The sequence below is a fragment of the Budorcas taxicolor genome, chromosome 10 (assembly GCF_023091745.1).
Source record: "Budorcas taxicolor isolate Tak-1 chromosome 10, Takin1.1, whole genome shotgun sequence".
NCBI classification, from domain to species: Eukaryota; Metazoa; Chordata; class Mammalia; order Artiodactyla; family Bovidae; genus Budorcas; species Budorcas taxicolor.
The window spans coordinates 41,056,128-41,078,048 of NC_068919.1; the positions used below are offsets into that span (position 1 = coordinate 41,056,128).

Here is a 21,921-nt window from a genome sequence, read left to right on the forward strand (position 1 = left end):
GGGAACCTGCTGAAGCTGACATAAGCCTTATTCTCGTACTGCTCTAAGGGAATGTAAGTCACTGATTTCCTCCCCTAGTCCTCCATAAGAGCACGTTAGGGTGCCTCCAATGATACACATTTCATTGTCATAGACCCACTTTAGGTAATAACAGAAGTAATGACAAAGGGGTGAGTTATCTGGCCCTGTTAGGGGCATTAGTAAATGTAAATGTAGCTCAGTCATGTCCGACTCTTTGCGACCCCATGGACTATAGCCTACCAGGTTCCTCCGTCCGTGGGATTTTCCAGGCAAGAATACTGGAGTGGGTTGCCATTTCCTTCTCCAAGGAGATCTTCCCAACCCAGGGATCGAACCCAGGTCTCCTGCGTTGTAGGCAGACGCTTTACCTTCTGAGCCACTGGGTAAAGAGTATCTTAATAATAAGCAGGGTGGAGCAATGTTGCCCACAAGGGGGCAGGGTCCTGGTTGCAGGAGTTAGTAAGAGGCTTAAGGACAAATTGATAAGCGGCAACAGACCAGATGTTCCATAAAAGTGGAGTGGAGATTTGATCCAGGGGTATGTTTGTAACTTTAGGAGAAGGGTAGTAAGAGTTTGGGCCCAAACGGCCTATAGGGCTAACTCCCAAAGTGGCAAACATTATCCCCAGAAGCCAAATTGCCCTTGAAGGGATGCCAACAGACGGACTTTTAGCAGGCATTGTGTGCCTGTCTCCCACCCTAGCGGGTTCACTGAGAGCTGCTGTTGTTGCACATGTTGTAGGAAACATGGAAGATGAAGGCCTGAGTATTTGGAAAGGGATATTATACAGTATTTCCCTCCCAAGGGCCAGCTATTTTCTGGTTGTCCCTTCAGAAGATTGTAGAGGCAACACTGTGGGCCCGGACTGGGTTCAGGAAAAGAGCATGAAACAGGAGGGAAGGGGGCAGGGCGCAACTTTTGAAAGAATGACATAGCCCAAGGGCATAACATAAACTGATTAAAATCAAAGGGGTCAAAGATGACAAGTCAAATTCAACTAAACCTTGATCCCCAATCTGCAAGCGAAATGACACACCCAGAGGCGGCAGAACAGTTCCAAGTCACTGTCAAAAGACAGAGGAGTAGGTGGTTCCCCAATGATTGAGATGATCCTCCCGCTTATTAGCATATGAATTCACCTAGCTGGCAAAAGCTAACCACACCACATTCCATGGAGAAGTACTTGCCCTCTGCAATGGCCCACACCCTGTGGAGTGTGCTTCTCTCTATATCAGAACAAATCCACCTCTTACCTATTGCTGTGTCTCTAACTGAGTTTTTGCAATGAGATGTCAGAGCTTGGGATTCATTAGGTCCTGAAGCCAAGCACCATAGGTTTTGGCCAGGCTCAAGTCCCAGCAGAGAGGAGCTGAAGGACATGAGGAAAAAGCGGTGGGGAAAATATGCTGAAGAATCCCCTTCATAACTTGCCGGAAAATCTGCTAAATACCTGACCTGTGGTCACAGTTTTCATTGGCCTGATTCTTGTCACAAAGAAGATTAAGGACAGAAGAACCTCCACCGGTTTGGGTAACAGCTACTAGAGCACAGAGGACAGTGCAGCCTTCACGACACACTGAGGTGTAGTCTCTCCAGAGTCCCTCAGTTGCACCCACTGCCCCTCGCCTGTTTGCTGGGAGTTCGAGGAAACAAGAAACGAGAGATTGTAAAGGAATTAAGATTCTGTTAAGCATATGTCCTTCCAGCCATAGGAGCAAAGACCTCCTACCTTAACCAGAGGTCTTCTGGAATTTGAGACTGAGCCGTGTGAGCTTTCTGCTGTCCCAGTTTCCAGCACGCTGGGCTTCTTGTCACTTCCCCTGCCCTGGGTTTTCTTCACATTCACCTTCCACCACGGCAGCTTTCGCAGAGTTGGGCTCCTGCTGTGCTTGGCCTCCTCCTTGTGGGACTGTGCCAAGATTGTTTCAGCCAGGTTAAATCCGAGAAATGGCACCACAGATGTCAGGGGTGTGTGTAATTTCCTCAGTTCTGTCTCGCCGAGACAAAAATTTGAAGCAACGGATGGACCAGTGTTACAGCTCAGTTTTATTTAAAAAGGAAAGGAAAATACATAATTGAGATGTGAGGGCATGCTGACCCGAAAGACTCAAAATAGAAGAGAGGCACCCAGCCCAATTTTCGCTCCTCCTTTTATATGTTTTTTCTCCTTCCCCTGGGCCTGCCCTATGCAAACTGGGCTAGCCAGGAGTGCTGTTTGTTTACCTGAGGTCCTCACTCTGGTCCTCAGACCTTCCTTTGCTCTATTTTCGCAAGTTTTTCCGTTTCTTGTCTTTTAGTCACCACCATTCTGGATTCTTTTTTCCTATTCTAACTGCCTAACAGAATAGATCCATGTGCATGTATAATTGAATCACTTTGCTGTACACCTAAAACCAATACAACACTGTTAATCAACTAAGGCAATGGCAACCCTCTCCAGTGTTCTTGCCTGGAGAATCCCAGGGACGGGGGAACCTGGTGGGCTGCCGTCTATGGGGTCGCACAGAGTCGGACATGACTGAAGTGACTTAGCTTAGCTATACTCCAATATAAAATTTTTTTAATTTTTTAAATAAGGATGATAAGGGACTTCCCTGGTGGTCCAGTGGTTAAGAATCTGCCTTCTAATGCAGGGGACACAGGCTTTATACCTGTTCGGGGAACTAAGATGCCACATGCGTTGGGGCAGCCAAGCCCATGAACGGCAACTACTGAGCCCACACACCACAACTAGAGAGAAGCCCGTGCGCTGCAACAAAGACTCCAGGTGCCGCGACTGAGACCTGATGCAGCCAGAAATGAATAGATAGATTTTCTGTTTAAATAAATGAAAGTTATTGGTTACACCCTTTAAAAAAGAAGGATAACACATCCTATTGCACAGGCTGTTGTGAAGCTTAAATGAAATAATACACACGAAATGCTCTGAACAGTACCTAGCACATAGAAAGTGCTCAATAATTATGAGCTGTTATCTATTATCTTCCACGATGCCTGAAATTCTACTACTAAAGACTAACTCCCTGGGATTAAGGAGGGACTCTGGCCTGGCTGCTAGTCCTATGCTTTTCATAGTCTCAGGTTAAGAAATCCAATGACACTCCTACAGTATTCTGTGAGGAGTGAGACCCCTGCCTGGGGCCCCTGTCATTGCATCCCTGTTTGGTAATCTACCCAAAGTCCAATTCCTCTACCAGCAACACCGTATCTTTAGTCACCTTCTTGTGGCTAAACTCCAGCTGCTGAAATGCAGACCCATGAACAGAGTTCTCCCAGGTATGAAGTAGCTATTCAATTAATAGTTGATTGACCAGCTACACTCCACTGGTCTCCTTCAAACTGACTTCAGATAGTACCCTGTGTGTTCTCTCCATTTGCCCTCACTGGCCACATGCTCACTGCCCACCCTGGGGCCCTCCTGCCATCTTCCATGAGCAGATAGGTCCAAAACATCAGCCAACCACTACCCTTTTTCCATCTTCTTGACTGATTAAACTACATCATTAAATCTCTGAGGGCTCTCCTCCAGAACACACGTTCAGTTCATTTCAGTTCAGTCGCTCAGTCATGTCCACCTCTTTGCGACCCGATGAATCGCAGCACGCCGGGCCTCCCTGTCCATCACCAACTCCCAGAGTCCACCCAAACTCATGTCCATTGAGTCAGTGATGCCATCCAACCATCTCATCTTCTGTCGTCCCCTTCACCTCCTGCCCTCAATTTTTCCCAGCATCAGAGTCTTTTCTAATGAGTCAACTCTCCACATCAGGTGGCCAAAGTATTGGAGTTTCAGCTTCAACATCAGTCCTTCCAACGAACACCCAGGACTGATCTCTTATAGGATGGACTAGTTGGATCTCCTTGCAGTCCAAGGGGCTCTCAAGAGTCTTCTCCAACACCACAGTTCAAAAGCATCAATTCTTTGGCGCTCAGCTTTCTTTATAGTCCAACTCTCACATCCATACATGACCACTGGAAAAACCATAGCCTTGACTAGATGGACCTTTGTTGACAAAGTAATGTCTCTGCTTTTGAATATGCTGTCTAGGTTGGTCATAACTTTCCTTCCAAAGAGTAAGTGTCTTTTAATTTCATGGCTGCAATCACCATCTGCAGTGATTTTGGAGCCCCAAAAAATAAAGTCTGACACTGTGTCCGCTGTTTCCCCATCTATTTAGCATGAAGTGATGGGACCAGATGACATGATCTTAGTTTTCTGAAATGTTGAGCTTTAAGCCAACTTTTCACTCTCCTCTTTCACTTTCATCAAGAGGTTTTTTAGTTCTTCTTCACTTTCTGCCATAAAGGTGGTGTCATCTGCATATCTGAGGTTATTAATATTTCTCCAGGCAATCTTGATTCCAGCTTGTGCTTCTTCCAGCCCAGTGTTTCCAACAATGTATTCTGCGTATAAGTTAAATAAGCAGGGTGACAATATACAGCTTTGACGTACTCCGTTTTCTATTTGGACCAGTCTGTTGTTCCGTGTCCAGCTATAACTGTTGCTTCCTGACGTGCATACAGGTTTCTCAAGAGGCAGGTCAGGTGATCTGGTATTCTCATCTCTTGAAGAATTTTCCACAGTTTATTGTGATCCACACAGTCAAAGGGTTTGGCATAGTCTATAAAGCAGAAATAGATGTTTTCTGGAACTCTCTTGCTTTTTCCATGATCCAGTGGATGTTGGCAATTTGATCTCTGGTTCCTCTGCTTTTTCTAAAACCACCTTGAACATCTGGAAGTTCATGGTTCACGTATTGCTGAAGCCTGGCTTGGAGAATTTTGAGCATTGCTTTACTAGTGTGTGAGATGAGTGCAATTGTGTGGTAGTTTGAGCATTCTTTGGCATTGCCTTTCTTTGGGATTGGAATGAAAACCGACCTTTTCCAGTCCTGTGGCCCCTGCTGAGTTTTCCAAACTTGCTGGCATATTGAGTGCAGCACTTTCACAGCATCATCTTTTAGGATTTGAAATAGCTCAACTGGAATTCCATCACCTCCACTAGCTTTGTTCGTAGTGATGCTTTCTAAGGCCCACTTGACTTCACATTCCAGGATGTCTGGCTCTAGGTGAGTGATCATACCATCATGATTATCTGGGTTGTGAAGATCTTTTTTGTACAGTTCTTCTGTGTATTCTTACCACCTCTTTAATATCTTCTCCTTCTGTTGGGTCCATACCATTTCTGTCTTTTATTAAGCCCATCTTTGCATAAAATGGTCCCTTGCTATCTCTAGTTTTCTTGATGAGATCTCTAGTTTTTCCCATTCTATTGTTTTCCTCTAGTTCTTTGCACTGATCACTGAGGAAGGCCTTCTTATCTCTCCTTGCTATTCTTTGGAACTCTGCATTCAAATGGGTATATCTTTCCTTTTCTCCTTTGCTTTTCACTTCTCTTCTTTTCACAGCTATTTGTAAGGCCTCCTCAGACAGCCATTTTGCTTTATTGCATTTCTTTTTCTTGGGGATGGTCTTGATACCTGTCTCCTGTACAGTGTCACGAACCTCCATCCATAGTTCATCAGCCATAAAAAGGAACACATCTGAGTCAGTTCTAATGAGGTGGATGAACCTAGAGCCTATTATACAGAGTGAAGTAAGTCAGAAAGAGAAAGATAAACATCATATACTAACACATATATATGGAATCTAGAAAGATGATACTGATGAATTTATTTGCAACGCAGCAATGGAGAAATAGACACAGAGAATAGACTTATAGACACGGGGAGAGGGGAGGGGAGGGTGAGGTGTATGTAGAGAGTAACATGGAAACTGACATTACCATATGTAAAATAGATAGCCAATGGGAATTTGCTGTACATCTCAGGGAACTCAAACAGGGGCTCTGTATCAACCTACAGGGGAGCGATGGGGAGGGAAATGGGAGGATGGTTCAAGAGGGAGGGGACATATATAGACCTATGGCTGATTCATGTTGATGTTTGACAGAAAACAACAAAATTCTGTAAAGCAATTACCCTTCAATTAAAAAATAAATTTTAAAAAAAGAATTTGCATGCCAAAAGCAGCAGGAAACCAAGTAGAAAGGCTATGGATGCAAGACACACACACAGGTTAGCTTCCCAGGACAGGGATAACGAAGGAGAGGTGTGTGGGACTTCTTTGGTGGCACAGTGGATAAGAATCCGCCTGCCAATGGAGAAGACACAGGTTCGACCCCTGGTCCAGGAATATTCCACTTGCCTCGGGACAACTAAGCCTATGCCCCATAACTTGTGAGCCTGTACTCCAGAGTCCACAAGCCGCAACCACTGAACCCCGTGTGCTCTAGAACCCATGCTTCACAACAAGAGAAGCCACCACATCTAGAGTGTAGCCCCCGCTCACTGCAACTAAAGAAAGCCCATGCATACCCACGAAGACCCAGTGCAGCCAAAAGTTAAATACATAAATGAAAAGTATTTAAAAAATGAGGGAGATGTGTGAGGAGCAGATCTGGTGGAAGACACGAAAAACATCCAGCAGAGTTAACAGAGTATATGAAGAGTTGTGTCAATACTCCAGCACATGTCTTTAGCAGAGGCACTGGTTTAAAGAAGTAGGTGAGACTTAGCATGCAGACTGGGACTAAACCAGAAGTCACAAACCAAACCCACAGGAAACTCAGAATGTAGACAGGTTTCGTTTGGCCCATAGAACATATGGGTATATATATTTTCAAATCAAAAACAGCAAATGTTTTCAAATCAGGAGATATCACAAAGAAATATAATTTCTGGCTTTTCTTTAAAAATTAGAAGATCCAGCAACACTCAGCCCATTTCCTATAGGGCAATGCTCAGCTGGAGCTAACTGCAGCCCCTTTAGACAGGGCATGCCTTCTCCAAATTTCCTCGGACCCCACCACCTTCTCTTCCATGCCTAACACTGAGGTCTAGAGTGAGTTTTCAGCCTGGAGGTGTCAATCAGTCTAAGGAGTATTTTCTTTCTTTCTTTCTTTCTTTCTTTTTTTTTTTTCATTTAAAAAAAATAAAGTTTACTAGATCATAATGTTGTCTGAATTTACCACCTTTGTCAAAAGTGAACTCAAAGCTTCCAATGTCTATAATTCCTCAAAGTCAGCAACTTATGGACAGCTTCAGCATCCACAGTCGACCTTTCACTAGCCAGACAAACCTCCCGAAACAACTGCAGTGACCGAGTCATCTTCTCAAATTCTCTTGCTTTTCTATGTCCCTTTTGAATAACCTCCTCAAAGATTTGCAAGCCTAGCTGCATTAAAGCCACAGCTTTTAGGACAGGCTTCTTTAATGAATTTATAGAGGAAGGTAATAGTCTCCTAGCTGGGATCTTCACATTCATTTTCATGTGCCCTAGGCGCACAGCAACATTTTGAGAATAATCTTCAACTAGTGAGTGGTAGTGGGTAGAAAACAATGTACGACACTTTCTATTCTCAGCAAGTTCTTTAACAACTGCATTTGCTATTGCTGTCCTATCAAACACTGCAGTACCTCTTCCTAATTCATCCACAAGCACCAAAGAATGTGCTTGTGTAAGTATACTGGCAGTTTCACTCAATTCAACAAATAATGTACTTTCACCTGACATTATTCTGTCTGAGGCACCAAAGTTAGTAAACACTCTATCAATTGGTGTGAGCCTACACACTTCAAATGGTACCTAACAGCCCATCTGGGCTATTACAGCTAATAGGCCAGCCTGTCTCATGAGTGTAGACTTGCCTCCCATATTTGGCCCAGTAACAAGCACACAATAAGCTTTGCCATTTTCCTCCTCCTCTTCCTCACAGCTTATTAGAATGTCATTAGGAATCAAGTCATCACCAAAAAAAGTCTTCGTGATGCAGGGATGGCATGATCCTTTAAGGTCTAGAGAGGGAGGAGTAGCTTCTTCTGGCAACAGAATTACTGGAAGATACATAGGACCATCACCCCTTGACTGTAGTTAGCCAGGCATGATAAGACATCCAACACTGTGATGCACTCAGCAGCCAGCCAGTCCTTATAATTTTTATCAAAGGTATAGAACAGTCACCCCATGCAGTCTTTTAATAACGCATCTCTCTGTTCTTCAGCATTTTTCAGATTAACCAACTTCTCAGTTGTTTTGGTCCAGTATTGTTTACAGCCCTTTTGAGTGGATTTCAACTCATATCCTTCTGGCAAATTATGGGTGATAAAATTCTCTGGAATTTCCAACAGGTAATGATTCCTACCGATTCCCCAGTTAACTATGGTCCTACAGCCAATTCAACTGTGCTGTTTCTCTAAGTATTTCAGGAGGCTCTGTTTTTTCTCTTATTTCAGCAAGAGCTTGATCATAATCAGAGTCAAATCCTGCTTTGGGAGTAATCAGTACAACAGTCGTTCGAGCCTTTTCATGGTCAAAGGTCCCAGTAGTTAGTTCTAAAGTCAAATCAGGAAAGCGGCCTTCAGGATTTTTTGTCTGCAGAGTAAGGACCTGCTTAAGGATTTTAGACTTAAAGTCATCAATGACTTCTTCCATAATCCCTATAATTTTACATATTACTTTGAATCCTTCCATAGCCGAAAGAAAATCAATAATCTTTTTCTTTTTTTTCGCTGTATGTGGTTTCTTCATACAGTATAGCCCAGCTATCTGGGTGGCTCTGGCTCTTGAGGGGAGAGCCAACATTATGAATTTTACTCAGTAGTCTCTCAAGATCTGGAAGCTTCTTAAGAAGGTCTAAAACCTCAGAGAGATTTTGTCAGGCACAACCATTAGGTCTTCTGTGGCATCCAGACAAACACTGATAGCGTGAGGGTTAATAGTGGGGCACAAAGCCACTGCGTTAGAAGCCATTTACCAAAGGGAGTATGGCAAGTATCAATCTTCTCTAACAAGGTCCCTTTAGTAGAGCCATTTGTTCCATTCAAAAAAATCTCAAAGTTGTTCAGTGTCACAGCATCTAGCACCATTCGTTGATTGGCTTTAGCAAAGACAGCACCAGGTCTTGTAGCACAGACCCTGTCAGAATCCAAGAGAACATACTCGTCAAAATCAGCCATTGATAAAAGCTCCTGGTCAATAAGGCAATTTCTGAGGTAGAAGACACAACCACCAAGAGCAGAGAGGGCCAATTCACTCTCCTCTCCTGGTGTCAATCCAACAGAATCTGACTCCAAGGTCATACCTTTAAGCACCTGGGGTAGCATCACCCTACCATCCTCATTTAACTTGTCTGTAAAATATCCTTCTTGAAGGAGAGTTCTCAAAGTTTTGGCTGCATCCCAAAACTGGGAGCCTGGTATCAGACCTTTCTGAAGAGAAGGCGAAGACAGAGTCACTCAGTCGTGTCCGACTCTTTGCAACCCCATGGACTGTAGCCCACCAAGCTCCTCCATCCATGGAATTTTCTAAGCAAGAGTACTGGAGTGGGTTGCCATTTCCTTCTCCAGGGGATCTTCCCGACCTGGGGATCGAACTCAGGTCTCCCGCATTGCAGGCAGATGCTTTACCATCTGAGCCACCAGGGAGTCAAAGAGGATATTAAACTCTTGAGAATCATCTTAGTTTCTGTTAAGAGATTTCCTCTTTCAAATAAGACTTCTGCTGGAGGATAGTGTGCCACTAAAGTCCTAAACCTGGAACAGTGGCAATCATCTGAAAACTGACCTATGAAGAACCTCCCCAGTAAGGTATCAACAAATCATATTCCATACACACAAACGTGGCCAGAAGACTCCTCTTCTTTCTCTTTGAGGCTGAGAAGGTACTTACTGTAGTTCTCCGAGGGGTCACCCTCCAGCACACTGTAGGTCTGTGTGCCCTTGGTAATGACCCCACAGATCTCCCTCCGCACCACTCTGTCGTACTTAGATGTGTGCCATCTTTCGGCATCGTGCCTCCATCATGTCTGGGGTCTCAGTCTGTTCTGCTCGCGCTACTTTATAGCCCTTCTGGACCAGGGAATCTGAGTATCGGCCAAACGCAATTCCAGGGGGACCAGAATGGGCCCAGTTGCCTTTCATAAATACCAGCCCTAGTTCACTGACTCCAATAAGGGCATCCCTGTGGTACAGCTCATAAAACTTCCCCACTTTATAAAATATGACCAGATCAAAGTCCTGAGACTTAATTTGTAACCACTTCCTCATCCCAGGAGTACAGGAATTAAGGAAATCCTCAGGCACATAGAGTGTAGATGCATCAAAATCAAGGTGATCGGGCCACCTCCTGTGCACATCGCTTCTCTTTTCCTCCTTAAGCCTCTCTAAAGTTTCATGATACAGTGGGGTGCTTACTGTCGTCACATCCTCCACTAATGTGGGCTTGGGATTCAGAATTTTGAGGGGCAGAGAGAGCACTCAAAGTATTCTTGGCTTCTGATGAAATGTCGGTTGCTCACTTGGTGACTGAGGGCATTTCCTTCTTTGAACTCTTCCTCTTGAGGGAACCATTCCCAGTTACCATTCTCTTCCGCTTTGGAGCATCTCTGACAGGGCTGTCCAGGCCTTCAGTGTCCCTGTCCCCCATGCCACTGCTCATTTCATCACTGCTTCCTTCCTCCTTAGCGTCTAGCTTAAATTCCACATCAGAGCCACCAATGTCATTCTCAGAGTCTGATATGACCCTTCATTTTTTCTTTTATTTGGCGGCTACTTCACCTGGATCTTTGCACCTCATGCGAAGAGTTGACTCATTGGAAAAGACTCTGATGCTGGGAGGGATTGGGGGCAGGAGAAGAAGGGGACGACAGAGGATGAGATGGCTGGATGGCATCACTGACTCGATGGACACGAGTCTGAGTGAATTCCGGGTGTTGGTGATGAACAGGGAGGCCTGGCGTGCTGCGATTCATGGGGTCACAAAGAATGGGACACGACTGAGTGACTGAACTGAACTCGCCTGGATCTTTGCACCTCTGGCCTCACTTCCTCTTCACTCTCAATTTCATTTTCCTCTTCACTCTCATCTGATGTATAAGTGGCACCTCCCTCCGTCTCTTCTTCCTCCTCTGGCTCTGAGGGCTCATCACATACTGCCAACTCAAGCCTCTTAATCTTGTCTTTATTCAAGGCTTCATCTGCACGTTGCATTGCTCTGAGTATTTCAGGCTTTGCACTGTAAAAATGACCTCCTTTCTGGGCTTCCTTTGAATGTGAACCTGTATATGGCTTTAACAGCCTTCTGCTAACCCAGCCCCTTGTTGGGCTATTATCAAAAAACTGTACATGAACTCAGGCAGACTATCCTTTCTCACAAATGAATGTTCCATCAAAAGAGTGGTTATAAACCAGGCAAGGCCACCAAGGGTAACCCTCCATCTTGGTCCAAACCAAATCACCTGGTGAGAAGTCACAAGAACGGCTGGTGGGGACTGCAGGGGATGCCAACTTCCATGGCCCTCCGTTGAGGTTCCTGGCCTCAGCCCCTCACATGGTAACCGCTAGGGGCTCTGGCCCAGCCTCGCTCCAGGCCACATCCCCGCCTGGGGGAAGGGAGGCCCCAGTGCTAGTGGCAGTGGCTCTGCTTTCACTTGAGGCCCTGACAGGGGCTTTGCTGGCATTATTCATGGCTAGAAACTTAGGGAAGAAGCTATACAGTGTGTTCTGTCAACGACACAGCCACAGTTGCCAAGGCTCAACCACTCAGTCGTACTAAGCCACTAGAGGTAAGGCATCTACTGCTTGGGGCCTGCTGGCGGAAGATCTCTCTTTCTTTTTAAATTTGCAATATTTTTTCTTCCAGTTTTAATGAAATATATGTTATGACATATAACACACACACACACAAATAAAACTTAAGAAAAGAGATATAACTGACAAAGAGCACTGTGTAAGTTCAAGGTAAACAAGGGTGTTTACTTATAGTAGAAAAGTACTTTTCTGGATCCACAGGTATCCCCTGCTTTTCAAGTTTGCTTTTCATCACTTCACTTTTATAAAACACGTACATTAGTACCTATTTTCACCAACCAAAAGAAATCAGAGAAGGATTTTTGCTTTTACCAAAGAAAGATGAAAATCAAAAATAGTGTTCCACATTCGTTTTACAGTGAGCCCTTAAACACTTAAGAAAATCAGCTTGCACCCTGAGAAGCCAGAGTGGCCCACTAAGCTCCCTCCTCGGGAATGACACGCAGCATCTCAGCATCAGGCCTCAGTAGTGTTGAGCTGTGTCTGTGAGCATCTATGTCTTCTCTCAATTTATCCTGCGCCGCCATTAGCAAGATGTGTCTTAAGACAATTGCTTCTTTGCCGTATATCTTTCAGCTTAAAGAAGATTTCATAGGAATGCTCTACTTTTGAATAGCAGGGGAAACCTGTAAGTCTCTACCAGGGTGGAAAAACAAAAGAAGGCTGAATTTTTCCTGAAAAACGGAAGAGAACATTTTCTTTATGGAAGGGAAGAGCATTCCCACAGTGTTATAATATGCACACAAAGTGTTTCTGTGTCAAAAGGGTATAAATCAAGAGACCATTTTTCTTTCATTCAGCCCACTTCACTCAATTATGTTACCTGCCTGGAACCCTGTAAGCAATGTAGCTTGAGGTTCTGGACTAGAGCCATGCAGGTGGAAAGCAGAAAAATCATCTAAATTTCATGTCACTTACCCGCAATATTCTTTATACCTATTGCTATTCCCTACCACTGTTGCTCAATCTCCAAGTGTCTCTGAGCCAAAGAGCTCCCCACCCCCACCATCACCTCTGTATTCTAAGCAGCCTGTGGGCATCTGGCTCTCAAAGGTTCTGCAGCATTGCCAGGTGGGGACATCCTCTAGGCAGGTAGAAAAATGGCCCTAGAGGCAAATACCAGTGAGGCAGAGGTAGTGGTAAGTTCACTGAGTTAACGCAATGTGCAAAGAAAACCGTAGAGATCAAGAACAGAGCTGTAAGTGGCACAAATAATTAAAACCTGAGGAGAGGCAACTCAAGTAAAGGAAACTCAATAAAAGTAATTAGTTACCAAGTGATGGAGGAGCTGAGACACTAAAGGGACAATGAGGCAATATCAGGAAGTGTTTGCCACCGCTGGGCCTCACAGAACAAAAGAAGGAGACGATGATGCCAGAAACCAGAATCAGGACTTTTGGTGGAAAGGACAGGAGCCGAGGCTGCCTACCATGAGCTGGGGCTACAGAGAAAGGGTGCAGTCTACTGAGCTGGAAATGACAGAGATTGAAGCACTGACTGAGAAACCACCCTAGTCTCCTGCCAGCTCCTTTCATGGGCCATGGCTGACTCATGTTAATGTTTGAAAGAAAACAACAAAATTCTGTAAAGCAATTATTCTTCAATCCAAAAAAAAAAAAAAAAAATAGTTTGCATGCCATAACTAAAAATCCAGCATGCCAAAACAAAGACCAAGATACACGTGCCACAGAAAGGCTTTGTCGGCTTGATACAAACAGCAGGGAAAGAGCAGAGAATGAATCTGGGAGCAACTGCAAATAGCTGGGTAGAAATCAGACTTTGGAGGATTCACAAGGTATTGAGGAATAAGAAACAGAAGCAGCAAATAAATGCAAACCACACGTTTGTCCTTTCTGCTATTTCACTGTATCAGTGCAAACTTGGTCCTGTTTGCATTCTTATATTCCTGAGATTCAGTTCAGTTCAGTTGCTCAGTCATGTCAGATTCTTTGCAACCCCATGAACCGCAGCACGCCAGGACTCCCTGTCTATCACCAACTCCCGGAGTCCAACCAAACCCATGTCCATCGAGTCAGTGATGCCATCCAACCGTCTCATCCTCTGCCATCCCCTTCTCCTCCTGCCCTCAATCTTTCCCAGCATCAGCATCTTTTCAAATAAGTCAGCTCTTCACATGAGGTGGCCAAAGTATTGGAGTTTCAGCTTCAACATCAGTCCCTCCAATGAACACCCAGGACTGATCTCTTTTAGAATGGACTGGTTGGATCTCCTTGCAGTCCAAGGAACTCTCAAGAGTTTTCTCCAACACCACAGTTCAAAAGCATCAATTCTTCAGTGCTCAGCTTTCTTTATAGTCCAACTCTCACATCCATACTTGACTACTGGAAAAACCATAGCCTTGACTAGATGGACCTTTGTTGACAAAGTAATGTCTCTGCTTTTGAATATGCTGTCTAGGTTGGTCATAACTTCCCTTCCTAGGAGTAAGTGTCTTTCAATTTCATGGCTGCAATCACCATCTGCAGTGATTTTGGAGCCCAGAAAAATAAAGTCAGCCACTGTTTCCACTGTTTCCCCATTTACTTGCCATAAAGTGATGAGACGAGATGCCATGATCTTAGTTTTCTGAATGTTGATTGGGGGGAAGCTAATGCCTAAACGCTGATTTTAGAAGCTCTATTTCAAGTTAATATTCCCTAAATGGAATAGCTTTTCCCCAAGTTTCTCCTTCCTCATTTCCTGCTGAAATTTACCTATTTGTTACTTTATAATTCCTTTTCTTCAATGAAGATAATAAATAATTGTATGATTCTCCCCAATATCATCCTGAGTTGTTTCCATGAATAAGTTCTTTTTACACAATTTTTAACTCTTCTGCAATCAGGAATTCAACAATGGAATGCTGTTCTTGTTATTACTTTGCAACTACAAAGCAGTAAACCCATTCATTTGAGAGCTAGTCAGCCTGTGATTTAAAATAACATCTAAGTAGAGACTAGGACCCCTCCTCTATTGGAGGGATGAAGTTTTCCATTTCAATAACAGGAACAGCAAACAGCGCAGAATATAGATACTCTGTATCCACTAAGTGATGTGCTTCTAAATCAGGCGATTACTATTGTAATCATACAGTCAGTGCAATAAAGGCTGGCTGATTGAAGAGAGCAAGACATTACGCGGAGACAGAACAAGACCAAGACCTAGAGTATTTTAAAAACATAGCTCTAACTTTCAATTTTCTCATTTGAAATTTTAGAATAATGATCAGTGCCCCAACTACCTCACAGAGCTTTTGGAAGGTCAAATCAGACAAGTGCCTGAGTATGCCTTTTTAAAATGCAGCACAGATCCTTTCCAAGGAGCTGACAAGATGGCGGAAGTGGAACGGAATTAGAAGCGGACCGTCCGCAAGTTCACCTACCGTGGCGTGGATCTCGACCGTGTCCTACAACCCGGACATGTCCTATGAGCAGCCGATGCAGCTGTAAGGTGAGAGGCGGCGGTGGCGGCTGAACCGCGGCCTCCAGCGGAAGCGAGACTGGCTGCGGAAGCGAGACTGCTGAAGCGGCTGCACAAGGCCAGGAAGGATGCCCTGCCCCTGGAGAAGCCCGAGGTGGGGAAGACGCACCTGCGCAAACTGATCTTCCTGCCACAGATGCTGGACAGCATGATAGGCGTCTACAACCGCAAGACCTTCAACCTGGTGGAAATCAAGCCTGAGATGATTGGCCACTACCTAGGCGAGTTCTCCATCACTTACAAGCCGGTGAAGCACAGCGGGCCAGGCATGGGGCCACACACTCCTCCTGATTCCTCCCCGTCAAGTAGCCTGCTGGCCAACAGAGACTTCTAAAAATAGATACATTTTTTAAATGCAGTATAAAATATATCCACAGAGCCAAAATGCCTAGGGTCCAAATACAGCCCAGTTTTTGGCCATGTGAACTTGAGTAAATTATTGAACTTCTCTGTGCCTAAAGTTTCTCATCTGTAAAGTGGAAAGAGTAGGGGGGCCCTCATCATGGCTTTTAACTAATGACTAGCTGGGGGGAGGGTACAAAAGCCCTCCCCCATTCCTAGCAATGAGGCAAGGTACCATTTACACTCCAGAGCCCCCAGACATCACGCTGAGACCATACTTCACCCGAAATCCCATCCTTGTGTAGTACCTTCTCTTTTCTTACTCTGCTTCCCTCTCTCCCTTACCAGTTTTCCTTAAGAACATTAAGGAACTCTTAATAAACCTCATGCACACAAATTGCTTTGGCAGACTCTGTTTTTATAGAGCCCAAACTAAGTTCAGTACTACTCACACAAAGCTGCTGATAATACAAGAAGAGAACTTGAAACAGTGCCTGGCATGTAGTAATTTCTCAGTAACACTGAATAGAAAATAGGCCAGAAAACAGTCACATGATAATCACAATAATGATGTTACAAAACCCCTGGCTTACTGGGAAGGCTCAGGAGGCACGGAATATGTGTGTACTTATAACTGATTCACATTGTTATACAGTGGAGACTGGCATAGCATCGTGGAGAAATTATACTCTAATGAAAAAAATAAATTTAAAAAAATGTTTAAAGAAAAAACCTGGCTTTCAGTTAACATGTATGGAGATTTAAAGTCCTCTCTCTTGAAGTAATACCATTTGCAGCAACATGGATGGACCTAGAGAGTGTCAAACTAAGTGAAGTAAGTCAGAAAGAGAAAGACGAATCCCATATGATAGACATAGCAAACAGCCTGTGGTTGCAGGCAGGGAGTGGGGAGGATGGATTGGGAGTTTGGAAATTATGTGAAAAATAATATATATGTGTATGACTGGATCACTCTGCTGCACAGCAGAAGTTAAGACAGCATTGTAAACAATTATACTTCAATAATTTAAAAAAAAAAAGACATCCCTCTATCCTAACAAGTAAAAAGCTGAACAAACTGAAAAATCAGCAGCTCGACTTAGATCTGGCAGAACTGAGATTACAAGGTAACACCCCTAAAACTGGAGAGACAGACAGGGGGATACTGAGAATTACAACATATTAGAGCAGAAATCCACAGGCTGAAGGCTCCACAGAAACAGTTGCTGGGGTAAGAAAACCTGAACTGTAATTGACAAATTGCTGGAAGCTCAATGTGGATAAATCTGAGAGATGAAAATTCCAGGTGGACCCAATCATTGGATGTGGGGGTGGGGAATAATTGGGGGGGGGGGGGGTGTGGATTCTATGAGTTTTACCTCCAGGAGCTCTTCCAGGTTCTTACAGTGAAGAAATGGAAAAAAAAAAAATCCCCTGGTGCTTCCTGCATGGGGAGGGGGAAAGTAACCATTTTGAAATAATCAGAGTATCCTATTCTAGCAGAGCCTGCCCTCAAGAGAAATTATTTTACCAGATCCTAAATTATTGGGTTTTATCAGAGCCTAACTAACCCAGCAGAAGGGAAATGCCCAACTCTAGTCCCTCTAGCCATCCTGTCCCAGCTAAGATGGTGGGGCACTTGTGAAGTCCACAGTCCTGGGGCACAGGCTCACTAAGAGACTGATACCTAATCCTAGGACTGTAGAACACTTCCTCTGCCCCCACAAAAAAACTTACCACCACATCCCTGAAGGACTATTCCCTGCAGTTCCTTACATCCCACTTTGAACAAAAAATTACAAGACGTAATAAAATGCAAAAAAAAAAAAAAGCTTGAAGAGAGAAAGCAAGCATCAGAACCAAACTCAGATATGGCAAAGATGTTGAAACGATCAAATGGGAATTTAAAACAACCATGATTGGGAATTCGCTGGCTGTCCGGTGGTTAGGACTTGGCACTTTCACTGCCTGGGTTCCATCCCTGATGGGGCAACTAAAGTGGTGCACCCCTCCCCATCCCCACCACACCCCCACAAAAAACAACTCTCTCAATATATTAAGGACTGTAGTGGAGGTTGAGTTTAATTTCTCTCTGATTGAGTATGGACTGGACTTATTGGATCACATCTATTGAATAGATTAAAGCAGAAGTGACAGGATGTCTCTTCCAATAGTAGGTTATATAAAGACTGGAGTTTCCATCTGGGGTGCTCTCACCGCCTCCTTCTTTGTCCTTGATCCTGTACTTCTGAGGAAGCCCTACAAAAATGTTCACATGACAAGGAGCTGTAGCTGCTGCCAACAACCCCCATGAGACATCCTGAAAATGGACCCTCCGGCTCTTCACATGTTTGCAGCCCTGGCCAACCAGTTAACTGCAACCTCACAAGAGATCAGGAGCCAGTGTCTGGATTCTTGACCCAGAGAAACTCTGACCCTAGAAATGTTTGTTGCTTTAAGCTGCCAAATCTAGGGCAATCTGTTACACAGCAATCGACAGCTGACCACGTGGAAAGATAATGAAATTCCAGATAGCGGTGGTTTGATAGAAAAATAAGGGAGAAACACCAAGACTATGGACAAAATGAGATGGACTGGAAATGGAGTTACCTACGTGTATGAAGAGCATCAGAAAATGAAATTGGAGAACACAAATCTCACCATGTTGGTATGGGAAGAGTCAAAATAAGTATCATAATCTACAGGAAACTCAGTGGTGAAACCGGATCCCTACGCTCAGTGAGGTGGCTCTGCTATTAGAGGGAGCACTGCCAATAGAAACCCAGTGTCTTTAAAGCAAATGCAAAGTGTCATTATGAAGGAGAGAGAGAAAACAGAAAAGCCTTTCCTTGAGGAAAGAGAGCAAAGGCAAATAATCAGTCTTTAAAAAAAAAATCCAGAATGAATGCTTTACTCTTCTGCTAGAACAAGGGTATCAGATAATTCAAATTCTTTGTATTGAAGGTTGCTTTTTCTGGTCAACTGAATATAAATTAATAAGATGTTCCTGTATATTCAGTCTTAACTGGAAGGATTTCAAAGAAACTTTCCAAAGTCATTAGACACGAATAGAGTCCCCAGGACTCTCAACTTTTCCAAGGTGGCTCGGTAGCTTCTTTCCCGAAGTTTCCTTTACTCTGGGATGACCCTGCTCGTCCTCCTGACAGAAGAGGGTGCTGAAGGCTAACAGGGCTGATCCAAGTTCTGCTCTCAGCTCCATCTAAGCAGCCACAGGAACTCAGATAAGACCTTTCTCTTTTGCAACTTCCTTCCTTATTTGTCACACAGGGTTGACAATGCCATGCTTCACAGCACTGATGTCAAACAGATTACAGAGAGAAAAAGCACTTGGCCAACTGTAAAGTGCTGCCCAAAGAGAAAAGGGGAATTCCTTTCAGCTGCCACATCTCCCAAAGAACCCTGTCTCTCAGCCACTGTCAACTCCTGAGTCATAGCAGACCTTTTATTAGCAGGAAATGCTTCTCTCCGACATTTGCTGTCTCTTTGATTAGAACCATAACAATATCCCTGTGCTTTCAGCATCCCGGCCCACCTCCCTTCATCGCCTGTGGCTGGTGTTATTATTTCTGCCTTCCCTCCGGCTCCCCTCAGGCTTTGCTTTTACTCCCTCTCTGCCTCCTTTCACCTGGGAGATAGTTCCCCCCAGAAAACGCTTCAGCAGTATTTTGAGGAAACTGCTGAGGAGTCGTTCTGTTTTCATTTTCCCGAGAATAGCTGCCTGCTGAGTGAGAACTCATTCTCCACTGTGCTGCCGCCCTAAAAATCGGCTCTGAATTGTCGGGCCAGCGCAGTCCCGAACTACTGTGGACCAGGGATACTGAAATTCTGAACAACATCTTCTCGCTTTCCTAAGACACCGAATTCCCCAGTATTGTAAATCCAGGATGCTTCATGTCCCACCAACCTGGCCTGCACCCCCTTTTCCATGGGGGAACTGTTGGTGGTTCAGAACAAGGACTTCAGAACCTCTCCGTGCTTCATTTCTCAGGAGGATCTTATTAACTGCCTGCCTGCCAAGGTCACAGGTCAGCACGCAATAAGACAGTATATAGGGACTTCCCTGGTGGCTGAGTGGTAAAGAATCCACCTGCCAATGCAGGAGACGTGGATTCAAGCCCGGATTCAGGAAGATCCCACGTGCTGTACAGCAGCTAAGCCCCTGCGCAACAGCTAGTGAGCCCGTGCTCCAGAGCCTGGGAGCTGTAGCTACTGAGCCCACATGCTTAGAGCCAGAGCTCTAAGACAAAAGAAACCACTGCACTAAGCCCACACACCACAAAGAAAAGTAGCCTCCCCTCGCCACGACTGAAGAAGCGCCCACAGAGCAACAAAGACCCAGCCCAGCCAAAATAAATAAATAAAATTTACATACATATATATATTTTAAAAAGACAATATACAGTATGTTTACAGGTGCTCCAGGCGCAGATATATCCTCAGGAATGCACTGTTACAACAGAATTACTGTTCACAGGGTTTCAGTTCCTCTTCCGAGCTACCCTAGCTTCTTCCTTCCGCAGCCCTTTGTCCCCACCACCCCCACCCCACCACTTCCTTCCTTGCTGCAGATCCCGAAAGGCCTCAGCAGGGCCTCCCTCCTCTGCAGAGTGCCACTGCGCCAGCCTACAACACTGTCTCCCTCACTGAATGCCCACAGCTCTGTCTCTACCACTCATGGGGAACTAGTCCCTTTCTTCCTTCTGCTGTTCATTATCTTTCTTTGCGTGCTGTTATTTAACCCAAGCAGGCTTTATTTGCTGACACTGTGCATTGTTATCAATATTTTATCAGACTTCCACCCAGGCCCAGTAATGAAGATGCTGAATTTTAAAACAATGTAAATAAATACCACTGAATAACACTACAAAGAGGAATATTGGCTAAATTTACAGTCCAAAAGTGAGTCAGGTTTTCCTCAAGGCTCCCTTTATACCTTCTAGAGCTGTTCTTATTAATAAAGAAGATTCAGTTCCCACACAGATTTATCAGTAAAATTATCAGAAATGGAAATAACATAAAATATGTAGACGTGTTCTGAAAAGGTGGCAAGAGGATTCTACAGTTTAAAAAAAATAATTAGATAAAAGTCATTAGACTCTAAGTAAGGTAAGGTCAACTGGCTGGAAATTACAAAATAAACACCTGGGAGGCTCAATTTTTAAAACCAGAAAAATATTGAGGTAAAGTTAGTAAAGTTGTTGAAAAAGAGAGCTGGCTATAAACATCAAGGAGGAGTAATCGGGAGAGAGGGAAGTCCCACCATGTAATCTGTGCCCAAGACCCGGGAGTTGGTTTCTATCAGACCTCACAAACTAGGGGTGCCTCCTAGAGTGGAGACACATCCCTTTGCCTCTCTTCCTGGCCCTGACCAACGACACAAATAAGGGGTATTTTCAAAGTCAGTATTAAAAAGAGACCAAGGATGATTTCAAGGGTCACCCAGGGAAATCTCTCCCCACTTACTTGCTGATTCCTAAAAAGTACTTTCTGCTCTAAGTAGAGACTGAGGCTGAATATGTGAACACAGTTCCACACATTGATGAACAATCTACAAATGCACACAGTGCTAAGTCACATTTTCTGGGTTTTATTGGGAAAATTGAAAGTGTTAGCTGCTCAGTCATGTCCGAATCTTTGCAACCCCATGGACTGTAGCCCTCCAGGCTCCTCTGTCCATGGGATTCTCCAGGCAAGAATATTGGAGAGGACTCCCATTCCCTTCTCCAGGGGATCTTCCCAACCCAGGGCCTGAACCTGGGTCTCCCTTTATTGGGAAGAAAGGAATCAAAAAGACCAGTGTGGAATGAGACCCCAGAAGTGATCAACTAGCTTTGAACTTCAAACAAAATAAAGAGAATTTGTGTTCCAGGATCACCCCCACCAGGTTTGCTGGTATGTTTGCAGGCAACTCTGCTAGTTAGGTTACTTCGTGACTCTAGTAAAGTTGTGGATTCACTTGAGCCAGCCCTGGAACTGTGCCATGATCAAACAAGTACAGTGTTTAGTAGTAAGAATAATTTTAAAGATATTTCCTCCAATTCCTCAACAAGTGTTGAAGAGGGTTGTCATGGACTAAATTGTATGCCACCTGCACAAAATTCCTAGGTTGAAGCTCTGGCCCCCAGGGGGATTGTATTTGGAGATAAGACATTGAAGGAGGTATTTAAGATTAAAAGAGGTCATAAGGGTGGGGCTCCAATCCAACAAGAAGAGAACACCAGGAGTGCAGGCAATGCAGAGGAAAGAACATGTGAGGACGCAATGAGGAGGCACGGTCTGCAAGCCAGGAGGAGAAACGTCATTAGAAACCAACCCTGCTGGCTCCTTGATCTAGGGACTCCAGCCTCCAGAACTGTGAAAAAGCAAATTTTTCTTATTGAAGCCACCCAGTTTGAGGTATTCTGTTAT

At 44.4% G+C, this 21,921-nt stretch overlaps 2 pseudogenes; one reads left to right on the forward strand and one right to left on the reverse strand.

Moving 5' to 3' along the window:
• Positions 1–7,072: 7,072 nt before the first annotated feature.
• LOC128054796 (DNA mismatch repair protein Msh6-like) lies at positions 7,073–11,592 on the reverse strand (annotated as a pseudogene).
• A 3,409-nt stretch (positions 11,593–15,001) lies between these two features.
• On the forward strand, positions 15,002–15,459 carry LOC128054481 (40S ribosomal protein S15-like; annotated as a pseudogene).
• The last annotated feature ends 6,462 nt before the right edge of the window (positions 15,460–21,921 follow it).